Genomic DNA, 20167 nt, shown 5'->3' with positions numbered 1-20167 from the left:
AAATCTGCAAAGGGCTGAGGCCGTCTGGGAAACGGACTTGCAGAAACTTCAAGACGGGGGAGCGCCACTCCCTCTCCTGAAAGGCAGAGGCATGCATCCGTCCGTCCGTCCGTCCGTCCGTCCGTCACATCTCTGGCCTCAACACGCTTGTGCGAGTCTTCCCACCTCCAGCTCCAGGATGCGGAACTCAAGCAGTTCGTTTTGGTCTCGGATATCCTGGATGTGCTCTTTCAGACGCGCTTCTTCCGCCTCCATCCGCCTGACCTGAAAAGACAGTCAGACCTCATCTGCGGGGCTTCCCGACAGGTGTGACGCCAAGCGACTCCGCCCAGCGCCTTTCTTTCCGTCACCTTTTCGGCCAACTGCTGATTGCTCTGACGCAGCAGCTGCTTCTCCTCCACCCACTTGACATTCTAGAAGAGACAAACGCGTGGACAGCTTTGGAATGTTGTGTCATTTTCATCCACAAATTCTTTGGTTGACTGGAAAATGACATTTGCTTTTCTCCGCATTTTCCCAGCCACGTTCGGGGGGGGGGGGGGGGGGGGGGTTGGTCCAGTAATGCCAGACGGATGAGTGACTGAAGAATGTAGCTATTTTGTCTGAGAAAAAGGTGTGCTCATTGATGAGCTTACCTGTCCTTGTTGCTTCAGCGCTGACTCCAGATCTGCTACTCTGCTTTGATAGTGACCCATTTCTACCATCAGCTTTTCTCTGGTCTGAAAGGAGGAGGAGGGAGGCTCCTCCTCCTCCTTTCAGACCAGAGAACACCCGAGGCTGGGTGAGAACGGGGAGGCTGCGACCCGGCCGGGGGTTGCGGGAAGGGGCGCCACCTTGATCTCCTTCTCGGCGTCGTAGTCCCCTTTCGCTGGTCTGGGCTAGCAGAGCGTAGGCTCGTTGCAGCGCTTGATATTCTTGCGTCAGCTGGCGGTAGCGAAGCTCCGCCTCTTCATGCACACACCAATGCAACACAGCACTAGTACCAGAATCAGTCAGACCGGCGACAAAGCACCCGCGACGCAAAGACGAGTCCGATTCCAGGCTGAAGAGGAATGTTTGGTGCCAATACGCTGGCAGAAATGGCGGGCTACCTCTTCGGGTTCCGTGTCGGGGGTTCTGTCGGTGTGAAAAGACAAGGACGATCCGTCCGAGTCCACCAACACGTCTTCGTCGTAGCCGTAAAATGTTTCGATGACCTGCGGGCGCGGAAGCAAACATCTCTCTGAACAAACTGAAGCGACACCTCACGATGAATCGACGAGAGGAACGATAGCGAGAAAAAGGCCATTTCATCTTGCGCAACACCAAGCAGCCGCAAACAAACAGACTCACCTTGCAGGACCTCACGCTTTGTTCCTCCTCAGAGATTCTCGACGTCGGTATCGTAGCAGCAAATCTCTCTCCTGTCGACACAAATAATCCGCCTTTGAGATTCTTTGGATGCAAAGGGAACGAACGGCTCCGGCGCAGAAACAAACGCGACTCACAATGACATTTCTGACATGAGCTCCTGTCTCCAGAGCCTGAAAAACACGTCACCGGCGATGATTGGAGGGACGCTCGTCTTTTCCAAAAGTGACAACTACAGGGTGTGTCAGGGTTTTCCAGATTATCTTTATCGTATCATTGTGTTGCTTTGACTTTGACTGCGACCTGTAATAAATAATATTATTTATCCCTTATTTATCCCTATCGCTTATCCCTTCCTACACAAAGTCGTAAAACACCCCTTGCTATGTTTTGACTAGAGGTCAAGGGCTTCCTCTATTCAATCCACTCTTACACCCACCCTGTTTCTCTTAATTAAAATGCTCGTGCAGGAGCCGAGAGTCAGACTTCATTCGTACAACGGATGGACTCTCCACCTGCAGGTGTCCAAAAGAACTTACTTGTCTCCCGTGTGGTTCTTGCAAAATAAGTTGGAGCGAGCGCAACTCTAACAGGGTGCATTTTGCCACTAGCTGCCTACGGACAATGACGTCGCGCTCGCGGCTCATGGTTGACGGGCTGAGCAGCCGGGCAAGTCCGTCGTTTTCAGCGCACAGCGAGTGGCAAAGGCGCTGACAAAACGGGAGCTTTGAGCTGCTGAAAACGGCAAAACAAGTCTAAAGCGTGTTCAAACGCGTGCGCACAATGCTCCTGCTTGAAAGGTCGGAATTTAAGGGGCCAATTTTTTGGATGGCGGCCGCCGGCCAAGCTTTGGACGGAAAAGGTTTCCTGGCGACAGCGAGCGAGCGCGGCGCTGCCGTACGTGCACCGAGTCGCCTGCCTGAAGACCTTGGACAAGTCGTCGATGATGTGCCGCTGCTCCACAACTTGAAGGAACTCCATTTCACCGTCCTGCTGGCCGCAACCGCGGTCCAGGTCATTGAGCGAACTAGGCCTTCTCTGTGGAACACAAATGCAGTGGACTCTGTTGGCACGCCGCCGTTGTCCGCGTCGACTTACCAAGCTTGCCATCTCCTCGTTCTCCTGGGTGACAAAGCGCACTTTGTTTTCAAGGCGACACAGCACCAGCGAGAGTTCTTCATTCTTCCTGCTCAGGCGTTTGTTTTTGTACAGGAGTGGCAGAAACTGGCTTTCTGTTTCTCTCAGTCGCTTTAGCTGCAAGCATGAAGTGCGGGATGTGAAAGACGCACAACACGCGGGCCAGAACGTATCCATTCCTTTTGCATCGGTTTGAACGGAATCGTGGCTTTGGCTCCCAATAAAAGACATCTACCAGGCAACCGACTCGCCGCGCCGCTCAACTAATAAGCAAGCGCAATGGGTGCCTCGCTGGATGGCGCGCATCAAACGTAGCGCAAACCTTCAAGCGTGCCGTCAATAAATTACCAGTTCATTGCGCTCTTCAGAAAGCAGGGCGTTTCGATCCTCCAGTTTCCTGATGACTGCGCTGAGCTCAGCGATTTTCAGATGAAACCGTCGCGTGTCCCGATCCTCCTGAGACTGAAAACGCCCCGCAACACACACACACAAGCACTCGTTCAAAGTTCAAAACTGTTTTTGTGCTACCTTCCTCCAGCAACGAACTAAGTCATGCGTACTGCAAGTGTGTGATGAGGTGGCTTACGCAATGAAGAGGATTGCTAGTAGCGGCGTTGACCCCACTTCCAGGGTAGTTTAGGCCCGCCCTTTGGGAATCCCTCAGGGCAGCGATCTGCTGCTCGGCAGCCTGAGTCTGCAGCTGAAGGCGGTGGACGTGGCCGGCCCCAGGGCTTCATCCAAAACACTAACCGCTCTGTCTTTCAGCTTGATCTCATCCGTCTGGATGTACAAACGGGGAGCGCTCAGGCAGGCGGGCAAACTCATTTGCCAGAATTGTGACAAAAACAAAGAGAGCAACCGGCCAATTTTTTTCTGGAATCGACTAGAACACCTTTGCTGTGACAAAAGCGAAGCGAGCAACCGGACATTTTCTTCTTGTGAAATAGAATAGAATAGAATGCCTTAGGTGTCATTGCACTGCAGGTATACAACGAAATTGGGAACATAGCCACGCACCGCGCATCTGATCAGTCCTACCAGTCGGCGGATCTCCCTCTCGCAGTCTCTCTTGGTTCGGCTCAGCTCCTCCCGATGCTGGTGATGAGCCGATCGGAGCTCGGCCGCTCGGGACTGCCAGGCCTGCTGGGCCGCTGCCAGGGCTTCTTCCGCGCTCCTGGTGGAGGCGACACCGCTCGGTCTCCCGACACCGCCGCGTCTCCTCCACCTCCGCCAGCAAAGCGCCCCCCCTCCTCACCTGAGCAGACATTGCGCCACACCGGGCCGTTGAGACCGCAACGGAGCGCCGCGACGCTTACTGGGGACAAGCTACACAATACGGTAGCGGCCGCATCGAAGCCCGACGTGGCGTGCGGATAGTCAGACACGGATAGAGCGGATCACCTTGTCCATGGAGCCGTCCCTCAGGCTGAGGACCAAGGCATTCAGTCGCTGGATCTCTCCATCTTTGATTTTGATCACTCTCATCAGCTCCATTTCATGCTGCCGCAGTAATGTCTCCCTGGTAATGGCTAACTCTTTCTGCTTCTCCTCATGGAGTTTGCTTTTGAGTTCCGTCATGGCGGCGGTGGCACGGTGGTGCTCCGCCCGCAGGTCCTGACTTCTCTCTCTCTCCAGACAGCTGACCTGACATGACTTAGACTTAGACAAACTTTATTGTCATCTTGTCTGCACATGGTGCATACAAAACGAAATTCCGTTGCATACGTCTTACAACAAAGTAGTGATATTGCAGTTGAATAGAAGTAACATATCCTATGAAAATATATATATATACATATATACTATATATATATATATATATATATATTAAAAATAAGTATAAAGTGCAGCAGTGATAATTATGCAATAGTGCAAGTAGGCAAAACAGTATTCAAGAGTGTGCAGAGGAATGCTAAACCATGTATTAAACTTCTATTTAAAGGGTTTATACAAGTTCAGTAAAGTTGGTAGTGCGAGATAGTGCAAGATAGAGGTCCGTAGTGTCATAAAGTACAGTTCTGTGAATGTGTGATGCAGAGTTCAGTTTAGAGCTCAACAGTTCTAGTGTTCAACAGTCTGATGACAGCAGGGAAAAAGCTGTTGCAGAACCTGGTGGACCTGCAGCGGATGCTGCAAACCTCTTCCCAGAGGGCAGCAGGGAGAACAGTCCATGGTGGGGGTGTGATGGGTCATTGATGATGTTACGGGCACGGGACATGCAGCGCTGAGATGAAATGTCCTGAATGGAGGGAAGAGGAGCCCCTATGATCCTCTCTGCTGTCCTCACCACTCTCCTCACGTTCTTCCAATCGGAGGCGGTGCAGCCTCCACACCACACAGAGAGACAGCTTGTCAGAATGCTCTCTATGGTGCTCCTGTAGAACGTCCTCATGATGGGTGGGGGCAGGTGGGCTCTCCTCATCCTCCGCAGGAAGTACAAGCGCTTCTGTGCCCTCTTGACCAGTGCCGTAGTGTTCATAGTCCAGGTGAGGTCTTCTGTGATGTGGACCCCCAGGAATTTGGTGGTGCTGACCACCTCCACAGCTGAGCTGTTGATGATCAGTGGAGCGTGGTGAGGCTGTTTTTTCCTGAAGTCGACGATGATCTCCTTCATCTTCTCCTCATTCAGGATCAGGCTGTTTTCTCTGCACCAGCCCACCAGCTGCTCCACCTCCTCTCTGTAGTCCAGGTCGTTGTTGTCTCTGATGAGCCCCACCACCGTTGTGTCGTCTGCTGACTTCACGATGTGATTGGTGGTGAACCTGAGGACGCAGTCGTGTGTCATCAGGGTGCACAGCAGGGGGCTCAGGACGCAGCCCTGAAGGGAGCCTGTGCTGAGGGTGATGACATCAGAGGTGTTCTGTCCGACCCGGACTGACTGAGGTCTGTTGGTGAGGAAGTCTAGCAGCCAGTTGCGAAGGGGGGTGTTGAAGCCCAGGTGTTCCAATTTTCCTACCAGATGCTGTGGGATGATGGTGTTAAACGCTGAGCTGAAGTCCAGGAACAGCCTCCGCACATGGGTGTTCTTCTCCTCCAGGTGAGCCAGGCTCAGGTGAAGAACGGAGGAGATGGCGTCCTGAGTGGAGCGGTTTTGCCGGTCGGCAAACTGGAACGGGTCAAATAATAGGGGGAGTCTGGAAACGATGTGACCTTTAAGCAGCCTTTCGAAGCACTTCATCATAACCGGAGTCAGTGCAACAGGCCGGTAATCATTAAATGAGGTGATTTGAGGTTTCTTCGGCACCGGAATGATGGAGGCAGTCTTAAAGCACGCCGGCACTGTGGCTTGGCCCAGCGAGGTGTTAAAAATGTCTGTGATGACCCCAGCCAGATGACTTGCACATTCCCTGAACACACGCCCAGGAATGTTGTCGGGGCCAGGGGCCTTACAGGGGTTGACTCTCCTCAGGGTCTTCAACACATCGGCGGAGTCAAGGCAGAGTACCTCCTCTTCCTGATGGGGGACAGTTTTAACTGCTGGAGTGCCGTTTAGTGCCTCGAACCTCCCAAAGAAGTTATTTAGACCATTTAGAAAGTCAGCATCAACTACACCCACCGGGGGGGGGGGAGGGTGAGTTGTAGTCTGTAATCGCCCGTATGCCTTGCCACATACTCCTGATGTTTTTGACGTCGTGGAAACGATCCTGAAATTTTCGACTGCGGTCTCGCTTCGCTATCCTGATGGCACGGTTCAAGTTGGCTCTCGCTGTCCTCAGTGTCTCCTTGTCGCCAGACTTGAAGGCAGAGTTCCGCGCTCGTAGCGTTTGACGTACCTCCTCAGTCATCCAGGGTCGTTGGTTGCCCCGGGTGATGATATTCTTAGTGGTGCTGACGTCCTCGGTGCATTTGTTGATGTAGGCTGACACAGTCATGGCACACGCATGTCTAATCTACATCGGGAAAACTGGGAGGGAGGGAGGGAGGCAGGCAGGGAGGCAGGCAGGGAGGCAGGCAGGGAGGCAGGCAGTGTCTGTCTGTTGAGGTTTTCACCTTGTTCTTCTCCTGCTGAAGTTCTAACTGGACGTCCATCAGTTTGGTTCTCAGCTCGTCATTGGCGGCCTGAAGGGCGTCCGTTCGCTCCGCCTTGGCCCGCCCTGCCGGAGCTCGTTTGGACATCTCTTACTCGAGTCTCGCCCGGTCGTCAGTCAGAGATCACAACATTTGTACCTGGAGAGCACAAACGCAGCGCTGTTTTCCACTGGCTTCGAACTCAACTTCAATCGGTACCGTAACTTACAACATCATAAACATAGAACTAGCTTGACTTATTCATTGAATAAATGCATTTGGTTCTTCAAAACTGCATCACGCAACATAGCGTGACCGAGACGGCCGTTATCCACCTGCGTGAAGTTATTTGGTGAAATGAATGAGATGTTTAAGACACCATCGTTCTGTCTCTATGTAGATGAAGGTAAATAATCGATTGCTGAAGGTCCAAAGGTGTTGTGATAAACAAATAAACATATTAGTGATTAGTGACATATTTGTGATAAACATATTAGGCAGGATAATCACATATGTTAACGTGACTGCCCACACTGTATTTATTTATGGTTATTTGTTAAATCGAGTACTGTTAGACATGAAATAGGAAGTGTTTAACATAAATGGAAGACGAAAGGGGTACTCACCATTGTAGCTCCTGCTGGTCAATGATACGAGCCTCTTCTTGCAGTGGAAAACATACAGCCAACAAACACCGTGGAACCTAAAGGAATGAAATTAAACATTAACATTTAGCCTCAACCAACATTCACAGATACAACGCAACGCAAACTACACAAACGTAAATCTTTTTAAACACAATGAGTTGTACTTACCGTGTACGCTCTAGACGGTCCACTTGCAAGCGGAAAATAAAGATATTTCTGTTGATAATCGTCGTGTTTGTATCCGGTGTCTCGCTCAAGGCCATTGCGCCCACAGATTTGAATTTTGGCGAGAGTTCAGCCTATTGACGTCATTTCCGCGGTGTAATACCCGTATATCTGAAACGGCAAAGTTAAGAGTAGAGTTAAATAAAGTTTTTAGTCAACGCAATAATTTACAACCGTTGACCAGTCGAAATAATCGTCGAAATTTGGCGTCTGTGGCTGGAAGCAGACGCCGAGTTCGACATTCCTCCCAAACGCCACACTCCCTTGCTTTTCAGGGCTAAAAAAAAACAGTTGTAATTACCTTGTACGCTCTAGACGGTCAAGTTGCAAGCTGAAAACAAAAATATTTGCCTTGTTAGTCATCGTGTTACTAACAGCTGTGTCTTGTTTGCCAGAACTGCCGCTTTCCTACTTCCTGTTGCAAGCCACGCCCACGGATTATAATTTTGCCGTGAGTTCCGCCTATTGACGTCATGTCCGCGTCACATGACTGCGACGTAATATTATCTAAAACTGTTTGTGCGGTATTGTGTTGTTCTGTGCGGTATTGTGTTATTCTGTGCGGCGTCGTGTTGTTCTGTGCGGCGTCGTGTTGTTCAGTGCGACGTCGTGTTGTTCAGTGCGGCATGGTGTTGTTCAGTGCGGCATGGTGTTGTTCAGTGCGGCATGGTGTTGTTCAGTGCGGCATAATGTTGTTCAGTGCGGCATAATGTTGTTCAGTGCGGCATGGTGTTGTTCAGTGCGGCATGGTGTTGTTCAGTGCGGCATGGTGTTGTTCAGTGCGGCATAATGTTGTTCAGTGCGCCATAATGTTGTTCAGTGCGGCATGGTGTTGTTCAGTGCGGGATGGTGTTGTTCAGTGCAGGATGGTGTTGTTCAGTGCGGCACGGTGTTGTTCAATGCGGCATGGTGTTGTTCAGTGCGGGATGGTGTTGTTCAGTGCGGCATGGTGTTGTTCAGTGCGGCATAATGTTGTTCAGTGCGGCATGGTGTTGTTCAGTGCGGCATGGTGTTGTTCAGTGCGGAATGGTGTTGTTCAATGCGGCATGGTGTTGTTCAGTGCGGGATGGTGTTGTTCAGTGCGGCATGGTGTTGTTCAGTGCGGCATAATGTTGTTCAGTGCGGCATGGTGTTGTTCAGTGCGGCATAATGTTGTTCAGTGCGGCATGGTGTTGTTCAGTGCGGCATGGTGTTGTTCAGTGCGGCATGGTGTTGTTCAGTGCAGGATGGTGTTGTTCAGTGCGGCATGGTGTTCAATGCGGCATGGTGTTGTTCAGTGCGGAATGGTGTTGTTCAGTGCAGGATGGTGTTGTTCAGTGCGGCATGGTGTTGTTCAGTGCGGAATGGTGTTGTTCAGTGCGGCATGGTGTTGTTCAGTGCGGCATGGTGTTGTTCAGTGCAGGATGGTGTTGTTCAATGCGGGATCGTGTTGTTCAGTGCGGCATGGTGTTGTTCAGTGCGGCATGGTGTTGTTCAGTGCGGCATGGTGTTGTTCAGTGCGGCATGGTGTTGTTCAGTGCGGCATGGTGTTGTTCAGTGCGGCATGGTGTTGTTCAGTGCGGCATGGTGTTGTTCAGTGCGGCATAATGTTGTCCAGTGCGCCATAATGTTGTTCAGTGCGGCATGGTGTTGTTCAGTGCGGGATGGTGTTGTTCAGTGCAGGATGGTGTTGTTCAGTGCGGCATGGTGTTGTTCAATGCGGCATGGTGTTGTTCAGTGCGGGATGGTGTTGTTCAGTGCGGCATGGTGTTGTTCAGTGCGGCATAATGTTGTTCAGTGCGGCATGGTGTTGTTCAGTGCGGCATGGTGTTGTTCAGTGCGGCATGGTGTTGTTCAGTGCGGCATGGTGTTGTTCAGTGCGGAATGGTGTTGTTCAGTGCGGCATGGTGTTGTTCAGTGCGGGATGTTGTTGTTCAATGCGGGATCGTGTTGTTCAGTGCGGGGTGGTGTTGTTCAGTGCAGGATGGTGTTGTTCAGTGCAGGATGGTGTTGTTCAGTGCGGCATGGTGTTGTTCAATGCAGGATCGTGTTGTTCAGTGCAGCATAATGTTGTTCAGTGCAGCATGGTGTTGTTCAGTGCGGCATGGTGTTGTTCAATGCGGCATGGTGTTGTTCAGTGGGGGATGGTGTTGTTCAGTGCGGCATGGTGTTTTTCAGTGCGGCATAATGTTGTTCAGTGCGGCATGGTGTTGTTCAGTGCGGCATGGTGTTGTTCAGTGCGACATAATGTTGTTCAGTGCGGCATAATGTTGTTCAGTGCGGCATGGTGTTGTTCAGTGCGGCATGGTGTTGTTCAGTGCGGCATGGTGTTGTTCAGTGCGGCATGGTGTTGTTCAGTGCAGGATGGTGTTGTTCAGTGCAGGATGGTGTTGTTCAGTGCAGGATGGTGTTGTTCAGTGCGGGATGGTGTTGTTCAGTGCGGGATGGTGTTGTTCAGTGCGGCATGGTGTTGTTCAGTGCGGAATGGTGTTGTTCAGTGCGGCATGGTGTTGTTCAGTGCGGCATGGTGTTGTTCAGTGCAGGATGGTGTTGTTCAATGCGGGATGGTGTTGTTCAGTGCGGGATGGTGTTGTTCAGTGCAGGATGGTGTTGTTCAGTGCGGCATGGTGTTGTTCAATGCGGCATGGTGTTGTTCAGTGCAGGATGGTGTTGTTCAGTGCGGCATGGTGTTGTTCAATGCGGCATGGTGTTGTTCAATGCGGCATGGTGTTGTTCAGTGCGGCATGGTGTTGTTCAGTGCGGCATGGTGTTGTTCAGTGCAGCGTAATGTTGTTCAGTGCGGCATGGTGTTGTTCAGTGCGGAATGGTGTTGTTCAGTGCGGCATGGTGTTGTTCAGTGCAGGATGGTGTTGTTCAGTGCGGCATGGTGTTGCTCAGTGCGGCATGGTGTTGTTCAGTGCGGGATGGTGTTGTTCATTGCGGCAGGTGTTGTTCATTGCGGCATGGTGTTGTTCAGTGCGGCATGGTGTTGTTCAGTGCGGCATAATGTTGTTCAGTGCGCCATAATGTTGTTCAGTGCGGCATGGTGTTGTTCAGTGCGGGATGGTGTTGTTCAGTGCAGGATGGTGTTGTTCAGTGCGGCATGGTGTTGTTCAGTGCGGCATGGTGTTGTTCAGTGCGGCATAATGTTGTTCAGTGCGGCATAATGTTGTTCAGTGCGGGATGGTGTTGTTCATTGCGGCATGGTGTTGTTCAGTGCGGCATGGTGTTGTTCAGTGCGGCATGGTGTTGTTCAGTGCGGGATGGTGTTGTTCAGTGCAGGATGGTGTTGTTCAGTGCGGCATGGTGTTGTTCAGTGCGGCATGGTGTTGTTCATTTCGGCATAATGTTGTTCAGTGCGGCATAATGTTGTTTAGTGCGGCATGGTGTTGTTCAGTGCGGGATGGTGTTGTTCAGTGCGTTATAATGTTGTTCAGTGCGGCATGGTGTTGTTCAGTGCGGCATGGTGTTGTTCAGTGCGGCATGGTGTTGTTCAGTGCGGCATAATGTTGTTCAGTGCGGCATAATGTTGTTCAGTGCGGCATGGTGTTGTTCAGTGCGGGATGGTGTTGTTCAGTGCGGGATGGTGTTGTTCAGTGCGGCATGGTGTTCAATGCGGAATGGTGTTGTTCAGTGCAGGATGGTGTTGTTCAGTGCGGCATGGTGTTGTTCAGTGCGGCATAATGTTGTTCAGTGCGGCATGGTGTTGTTCAGTGCGGCATGGTGTTGTTCAGTGCGGCATGGTGTTGTTCAGTGCGGCATAATGTTGTTCAGTGCGGCATGGTGTTGTTCAGTGCGGCATGGTGATGTTCAGTGCGGCATAATGTTCAGTGCGGCATAATGTTGTTCAGTGCGGCATGGTGTTGTTCAGTGCGGGATGGTGTTGTTCAGTGCAGGATGGTGTTGTTCAGTGCGGCATGGTGTTCAGTGCGGGATGGTGTCTTTCAGTGCGGCATGGTGTCGTTCAGTGCGGCATGGTGTCTTTCAGTGCGGCATGGTGTCGTTCAGTGAGGCATGGTGTTGTTCAGTGCGGCATGGTGTTGTTTAGTGCGGCATGGTGTTGTTCAGTGCGGGATGGTGTTGTTCAGTGTGGCATGGTGTTCAGTGCGGCATGGTGTTGTTCAGTGCGGTATCGTGTTGTTCAGTGCGGTATCGTGTTTCTCAGTGCGGTATCGTGTTGTTCAGTGCAGTATCGTTGTGTTGTTCGTATTGTGTTTAACACTTAGCCTCTAACACTTAGCCTCTAACACTTAGCCTCTAGCATCTAGAAGGTAAATAAATAGGAAGGAAGGACTCACCGGTGACGTCTTCGCCCACGTCCAAGCGTTGTACTTTGTATTTTCATCCTTCTGACAGTGGAAAACATAGCCAACAAACACCGTGGAACCTAAACGAATGAAAGAAAACTATCATTTGGCCACAACCAACATTCACAGATACAACACAATGTGACGTGCGGGGTTGAGGTTAAAGGTTGAGTGAAGGGCCCTCGTTTTAAACTACTTTTTTGAAAAGGATTGGGAACAAGTAAGACGTATTTAATTTATTTAATGGGAAGTAGTAAGAGCTATTGAATTTAATCTATGTATTATATTCTATTGTATTGTATTCTGTTGTATTCTTTTGGATTGTATTCACACTAACCCCACTAAAACTTCAGCCCACAAAAACTCGCCTCTGGCGCCTAGCCTCTGGCACTTAGCCTCTAACACTTAGCCTTTAACACTTAGCCTTTAACACTTAGCCTTTAACACTTAGCCTAGAAGGTGAATAAATAGGGTTAAAGGTTGAGTGAAGGGACCTCGTTTTAAACTACTTTTTTGTAAAGGAGTGGGAACAAGTAAGACGTATTTAATTTATTTAATGGGAAGTAGTAAGACTTATTAAATTTATTTAATCTACTTTTCTTCCCAGGCAAAATTTGATGTGCTGCAATTCCAAATTTCCAAAGTGAATGAAGGAATGAAGTCCTTTAAATTATGATTTTGTATAAATACTAGGCATTAACACAAAATCGACGGCACAAAATGGGCAGACTTTACTTGTTTGAAAAGGACTGGTTACAAGACAGACTTTTTTAATTTATTTAATGGGAAGAAGACTTATTTAGTTTAATTGATCTATTTTTGTTCCCTGGCAAAATTCGATTTGCTGCAATTCCAAATTTCCAAAGTGAATGAAGGAAAGAAGTCGTTTAAATTATGATTTTGTTTAAATACTAGGCATAGACACAAAATCTACGGCACAAAATGGGCAGACTTTACTTGTTTGAAGAGGACTGGTTACAAGACAGACTTTTCTGATTTATTTAATGGGAAGAAGACTTATTTAGTTTATTTAATCTATTTTTGTTCCCTGGCAAAATTGGATTTGCTGAAATTGTATTTTGCCAAATCTTGCCTTGAGACCTGATAGGAAGTATTAAACGCTTAGTTAAATCAATACAAGTTGGTAATAAGAGCGAGTAATGTTGGTTGAACCGATGAATGAAGGTTGAAAGCAATTTAAATTATGACTTTGTATAAATACTAGATATTAACAGAACATCTACTGCGCGAAATGGGCAGAGTTTACTTGTTTGAGAAGGAGTGGCTTATTCAAAACTAAGATTTATTTAATCTGTTTGTTCCCAGGCAAAATTGGATGTGATGCAATTCCAAATTTCACCACATGATGGTGCCCAATTTTGACTTCATAGGACATATTAAACACTTAGCTTGTTATTATGTTCAAGGTAATCAGATTTGTTTATTATTCTAATGGCCTCTTCAAAACTATTCTGGATTACTACTTTGGATCTATTCTACATTACTTGGCAACAACATACTCTGTAACAGATTAGGCAGTATAATCATATCTGTTAACTTGAGAGTGCCCACACTCAATCTACTTATCGTGATGTGTTAAATCAATTACTGTTAGACATTATTTGTCTGATAATCTACCAAATCTTTGAATTGAAGAATTTGTGATTTAATTAATAGCTTGTTGTTATGTTAAGGGTAATCAGACTTGTATATAATTCTAATGGCCTTCTTTTGAAAACTATTCTGAATTACAACTTTGGATCTTATATTACTTTGCAACAATCTACTCCGTGACAGATTAGGCAGTATAATCACATATGTTAACTTCAGTGCCCACACTGTATTTATTTATGGTTATTTGTTAAATCAAGTACTGTTAGACATGAAATAGGAAGTGTTTAACATAAATGTTATGGCTACTCACCATTGTAGCTCGCTCCTGGTCAATGATACGAGCCTCTTCTTGCAGTGGAAAACTTGCAGCCAACAAACACCGTGGAACCTAAAGGAATGAAATTAAACATTAACATTTCGCCTCGACCAATTTTCACACGTACAACGCAACGCGGCTACACTTCTGCTATTACAAACGTAAATCTCCTTAAACACAATGAGTGTTACTTACCGTGTACGCTCTAGACGGTCCAGTTGCAAGCAGAAAATAAAGATATTTCTGTTGATAATCGTCGCTGCTCAGTGGCTCACGGCCATCGCGCCAACAGATTTGAATTTTGGCGGAGGTTCGGGCAATTACGTCATATCCGCGGCATTTGACTGCGACGTAATACCCGCTTATCTGAAACGGCAGTTAAAAGTAGAGTTACATCAAGTTTTCTTGGAACCTAAACGAATGAAAGAAAACTATCATTTGGCCACAACCAACATTCACAGATACAACACAACGTGCGGGGTTGAGGTTAAAGATTGAGTGAAGGGCCCTCGTTTTAAACTACTGTTTTGAAAAGGAGTGGGAACAAGTAAGACGTATTTAATTTATTTAATGGGAAGTAGTAAGACTTATTAAATTTATTTAATCTACTTTTCTTCCCAGGCAAAATTTGATGTGCTGCAATTCCAAATTTCCAAAGTGAATGAAGGAATGAAGTCCTTTAAATTATGATTTTGTATAAATACTAGGCATTAACACAAAATCGACGGCACAAAATGGGCAGACTTTACTTGTTTGAAAAGGACTGGTTACAAGACAGACTTTTTTAATTTATTTAATGGGAAGAAGACTTATTTAGTTTAATTGATCTATTTTTGTTCCCTGCCAAAATTCGATTTGCTGCAATTCCAAATTTCCAAAGTGAATGAAGGAAAGAAGTCGTTTAAATTATGATTTTGTTTAAATACTAGGCATAGACACAAAATCTACGGCACAAAATGGGCAGACTTTACTTGTTTGAAGAGGACTGGTTACAAGACAGACTTTTCTGATTTATTTAATGGGAAGAGGACTTATTTAGTTTATTTAATCTATTTTTGTTCCCTGGCAAAATTGGATTTGCTGAAATTGTATTTTGCCAAATCTCGATTTGAGACCTGATAGGAAGTATTAAACGCTTAGTTAAATCAATACAAGTTGGTAATAAGAGCGAGTAATGTTGGTTGAACCGATGAATGAAGGTTGAAAGCAATTTAAATTATGACTTTGTATAAATACTAGATATTAACAGAACATCTACTGCGCAAAATGGGCAGAGTTTACTTGTTTGAGAAGGAGTGGCTTATTCAAAACTAAGATTTATGTAATCTGTTTGTTCCCAGGCAAAATTGGATGTGATGCAATTCCAAATTTCACCACATGATGGTGCCCAATTTTGACTTCATAGGACATATTAAACACTTAGCTTGTTATTATGTTCAAGGTAATCAGATTTGTTTATCATTCTAATGGCCTCTTCAAAACTATTCTGGATTACTACTTTGGATCTATTCTACATTACTTGGCAACAACATACTCTGTAACAGATTAGGCAGTATAATCACATATGTTAACTTGAGAGTGCCCACACTCAATCTACTTATCGTGATGTGTTAAATCAATTACTGTTAGACATTATTTGTCTGATAATCTACCAAATCTTTGAATTGAAGAATTTGTGATTTAATTAATAGCTTGTTCAGGGTAATCAGACTTGTATATAATTCTAATGGCCTTCTTTTGAAAACTATTCTGAATTACAACTTTGGATCTTATATTACTTTGCAACAATCTACTCGGTGACAGATTAGGCAGTATAATCACATATGTTAACTTCAGTGCCCACACTGTATTTATTTATGGTTATTTGTTAAATCAAGTACTGTTAGACATGAAATAGGAAGTGTTTAACATAAATGTTATGGCTACTCACCATTGTAGCTCGCTCCTGGTCAATGATATGAGCCTCTTCTTGCAGTGGAAAACTTGCAGCCAACAAACACCGTGGAACCTAAAGGAATGAAATTAAACATTAACATTTCGCCCGGACCAACATTCACACGTACAACGCAACGCGGCTACACTTCTGCTATTACAAACGTAAATCTCCTTAAACACAACGAGTGTTACTTACCGTGTACGCTCTAGGCAAAATTGGATGTGATGCAATTCCAAATCTATCTGAAACGGCAGTTAAAAGTAGAGTTACATCAAGTTTTCTTTTTTAATCAACACAATCATTTACAACCGTTGACCAGAAAGAATCGTCGAAATTCGACGTCCCCCACAAACGCCACGCTCACTCGCTTTTCAGGGCAACAAAAGTACTTCTTTTTAAAAACGATGAGTTGTACTTACCGTGTACGCTCTGGACGGTCCAGTTGCAAGCAGAAAATAAAAATATTTCTCTTGTTAGTCGTATGTTACCATCCGCTGTGTCTTTGTCAACATCGCCGCCATTTTCCTACTTCCTGCTGCGAGCCACGCCCACGGATTTAAATTTGGGCGGAAGCTCTTTCCATTGGCGTCGTTTTCGCGTATAGCAAATCCGATTGGTTGGGAAGGGGGCACGGTTATGCAGCCGAGGAGTCCTGTGATCGGTGGGATGTAAAGTAGGCGTCGACGTCACGTCCGCGTCACGTGACCACGACGTGGCAGACGTCAAATAGCAACCGCTGTTTTGTTTAGTAGACTTACAGTTGTTATGCATTGACATAATGGCGCACACACCAAATAGATTTAAATAAATTAAATAATTCTTCTGCCCACTCTCTTTTAAACAAGTTAACTCTCCCCGCGGATTTGAATTCCGGCGAAAGTTACGCCCATCGACGTCACGTATGTCACGTGACCACGACGTGGCAGATGTCATATAGCAACCGCTGTTTTGTTTAGTAGATTTACAGTTGTTATGCATTGGCATAATGGTGTGCACTCAAAATAGATTTAAATAAATTAAATATTTCTTCTGCCTACTCCCTTTTAAACAAGTTAACTCTGCCCACGTCCATTGACGTCTTGTCTGCGTCACGTGACCACGACGTAGCGACGTCATATAGTAACCGCTGTTTTGACCAGTAGACTTAGTTATTATGCGTTGACATAATGGCGCACTGGTTAGCATGGCCACCTCTTAAGCATGATGATGCGGGTTCGACGCCTGATCAATGTTAGCATGGAGTGAGCTGAAGTGCATGGCGCTGAAGATTTGAATCTTTGAAATGCGCTGAGGTCTGACATATCAGGCAGAATGGTTTGCCATCACGTTCAACAAAAAATAGAAACTTTCCCACTCTGATTAAAACGTCCTGTGTTCATCTACGTATTTTCGTTTTGCTGTGCATCTTTTCCCTGCCATTTCGAGAGCCCAATTGACACTCATAGTTTAAAGAAATGTGTTTGCCCATCCTACTTTGTGGAATTTCACCACATGCGCTTTTGACCAAAATACCAAATTGAACTCAAGTGAAGCCAACACGCACAACCCCCCCCCCCCCCCCCCCACACACACACACACACACAAATGTTGATATGAACATAAAAGAGCCGCATGCGGTTCGGGAGTTGCGGCTTGGCCAAACCTGTACTATACAACTTTATTTGTATAAAATTTTCACAACAGCTGTCACACAAACAAAGCGGGAAAAACCGAAGACGTGCGTGTTCCTCCGCCCACGCTGGATTTATTTGCACCTTTGAAAAGACACCGTATTGCCGCAGATGTGGCAAAGAGTACTTTTGGGCATCTGAGACGGAAGGATGTCCAAAGCATCACGTCACCTGCTCTGGTAGGCATGGTGGTGGGACGTTGAGGTCAACCGCTTTGGGGTTGGCTGACTCTTTGATCGCAGGATGCCACACACTTGAAGACAGAAGCAGAAAAGCAGAGCTAAATGCAAAATGTACTCACCGGTGACTCCAATTTTTTTCCCCCCTGAAGAAACAGCTGGACGGGTGGCCCCGGCTGGCCAGTGGGACTCTTGTTATTCTGACCCTTTTTAGTGCGCGTTTGGGGCAACAACCGTTTTTTGTGGCGCTCTCTTCTGGTTCAAAAGTGCCCTGCATGTGAATTTGCTTTTCCTGCCTTCTGATTGGATGAGCGCCGGTGTGACGCGGTGCCTCTGTCACCGTGGCGGGGGGTATACGTTGGCATCGGAGCGTCTGCCAACGTCTGAGACCGGCTGGCAGTGTATCGGAGGTGTCGAGTGCGGTGCCGCTGGAGCTCACTCACCAGCTGGTGTTAGGGCCACAGAATGAAGGCCAAGGAGAAGAATAGAAAGAGAAACAGAAACTTCTCCTCCAATTGTTTGATTTGTCTCTTCTGAGCTTCGATGAATTCTTTCAGCTCTTTGTTCCTCTAGGACGGACAAATGGAAAGTGGCATTCAAAAGCCAGTAAGCGTGCAAGTAAGTGCCGGGCTGGCTTTGGGCCCTTACCTGTTGCGCGCTGTGCAGCAGATCCATTCTCTCTTGGAGGATGCAAGCGTCGCGCTCCCTCAACTCGCACATCAGGGCTCGCTTCCATTGGTCCACGGCGCTCCTAAGCTCTTCTCTCTGATCCGCCGTCAGCACGTCATTCACGCCAGCGTGGCTGGCTTTTTCGCCGTCCGTGGCGGGGCAGTCCCGCTGCGGTAGCGCCTCGTACAACATGGCCTCCAGCTCCAGGATCCTCTGGGCCGCAATCCTCGTCCATCAGTGGTCCGGCGGGAGATTTGAGGGCGGCTTACCTTATGAGCCTGGTCCATGGAACACTTCCTGAAGTCCAACTCTTCATCCAGGTAGCCCTTCTGCTTGCAGAACATATCCTAGCACAGCTCAAGGTCAGAATTGTTGGGGCACATTGCCGGAGTTCCCCTTGGCTGATGTCGCGTGTCTGTCTACCTTCTCACTTTCAATGTCCAACATCTTCTGTTGAAGTGCTGACTTGGTCACTTTGATGTATTCTAACCACTGAGGAAAGGCTGCTGTCACATAAGCAGAATGCGAGAGCGTGCGTGGACGTGCGCGTTACCTTCTCGGCTAGGGTGAGAAGGGTCCTGGCGTGAATCACGACCACCTGCTCCTCGTTGGTGAGATTCTGCAAGAGCCCAAAGGCACAGCGTCAACAAGCTTCTTTCAGCGCAAAGCCTTCCAAAAGTCACATTTGAGCCGCCGAGTCTCGTGGAGTGCGAACATAAGGAGTTCGACATACACTCACGGCGTTATAGCCCAGGATGTCCAGCTTCTTCATCAGATCACTGATGACGATGTCCGGGGGAAAGGCGCAAGGAGCAATGTAAGGTGTTCTGGGACCTCGGGTTAAGGTTAGGGTTGCGAGGGACGCCTTACGTACGCTCACGCCCTCGGCCTCGCAGTAGATCTGCAAAGGGCTGAGGCCGTCTGGGAAACGGACTTGCAGAAACTTCAAGACGGGGGAGCGCCACTCCCTCTCCTGAAAGGCAGAGGCATGCATCCGTCCGTCCGTCCGTCCGTCCGTCCGTCACATCTCTGGCCTCAACACGCTTGTGCGAGTCTTCCCACCTCCAGCTCCAGGATGCGGAACTCAAGCAGTTCGTTTTGGTCTCGGATATCCTGGATGTGCTCTTTCAGACGCGCTTCTTCCGCCTCCATCCGCCTGACCTGAAAAGACAGTCAGACCTCATCTGCGGGGCTTCCCGACAGGTGTGACGCCAAGCGACTCCGCCCAGCGCCTTTCTTTCCGTCACCTTTTCGGCCAACTGCTGATTGCTCTGACGCAGCAGCTGCTTCTCCTCCACCCACTTGACATTCTAGAAGAGACAAACGCGTGGACAGCTTTGGAATGTTGTGTCATTTTCATCCACAAATTCTTTGGTTGACTGGAAAATGACATTTGCTTTTCTCCGCATTTTCCCAGCCACGTTCGGGGGGGGGGGGGGGGGGGGTGTTGGTCCAGTAATGCCAGACGGATGAGTGACTGAAGAATGTAGCTATTTTGTCTGAGAAAAAGGTGTGCTCATTGATGAGCTTACCTGTCCTTGTTGCTTCAGCGCTGACTCCAGATCTGCTACTCTGCTTTGATAGTGACCCATTTCTACCATCAGCTTTTCTCTGGTCTGAAAGGAGGAGGAGGGAGGCTCCTCCTCCTCCTTTCAGACCAGAGAACACCCGAGGCTGGGTGAGAACGGGGAGGCTGCGACCCGGCCGGGGGTTGCGGGAAGGGGCGCCACCTTGATCTCCTTCTCGGCGTCGTAGTCCCCTTTCGCTGGTCTGGGCTAGCAGAGCGTAGGCTCGTTGCAGCGCTTGATATTCTTGCGTCAGCTGGCGGTAGCGAAGCTCCGCCTCTTCATGCACACACCAATGCAACACAGCACTAGTACCAGAATCAGTCAGACCGGCGACAAAGCACCCGCGACGCAAAGACGAGTCCGATTCCAGGCTGAAGAGGAATGTTTGGTGCCAATACGCTGGCAGAAATGGCGGGCTACCTCTTCGGGTTCCGTGTCGGGGGTTCTGTCGGTGTGAAAAGACAAGGACGATCCGTCCGAGTCCACCAACACGTCTTCGTCGTAGCCGTAAAATGTTTCGATGACCTGCGGGCGCGGAAGCAAACATCTCTCTGAACAAACT

At 48.0% G+C, this 20167-nt stretch overlaps 1 long non-coding RNA gene across 1 annotated transcript; it reads right to left on the bottom strand.

The window, feature by feature from the left end:
• Positions 1 to 807: 807 nt before the first annotated feature.
• LOC148378649 (uncharacterized) lies at positions 808 to 1494 on the bottom strand. Its single transcript, XR_015855732.1, has 3 exons — positions 1333 to 1494; positions 1092 to 1196; positions 808 to 947 (listed from the first exon to the last, which is right to left on the bottom strand). It is a non-coding gene; the product is annotated as an uncharacterized LOC148378649 (long non-coding RNA).
• Between the last annotated feature and the right edge of the window lie 18673 nt (positions 1495 to 20167).

This window comes from Syngnathus floridae, unplaced genomic scaffold (genome assembly GCF_059516105.1).
Source record: "Syngnathus floridae isolate MCC-2025c unplaced genomic scaffold, RoL_Sflo_1.0 HiC_scaffold_31, whole genome shotgun sequence".
Lineage (NCBI taxonomy): Eukaryota > Metazoa > Chordata > Actinopteri > Syngnathiformes > Syngnathidae > Syngnathus > Syngnathus floridae.
The sequence above is the reverse complement of the archived record's forward strand: the minus strand, read 5'-3'. Positions and strand labels throughout refer to the sequence as shown.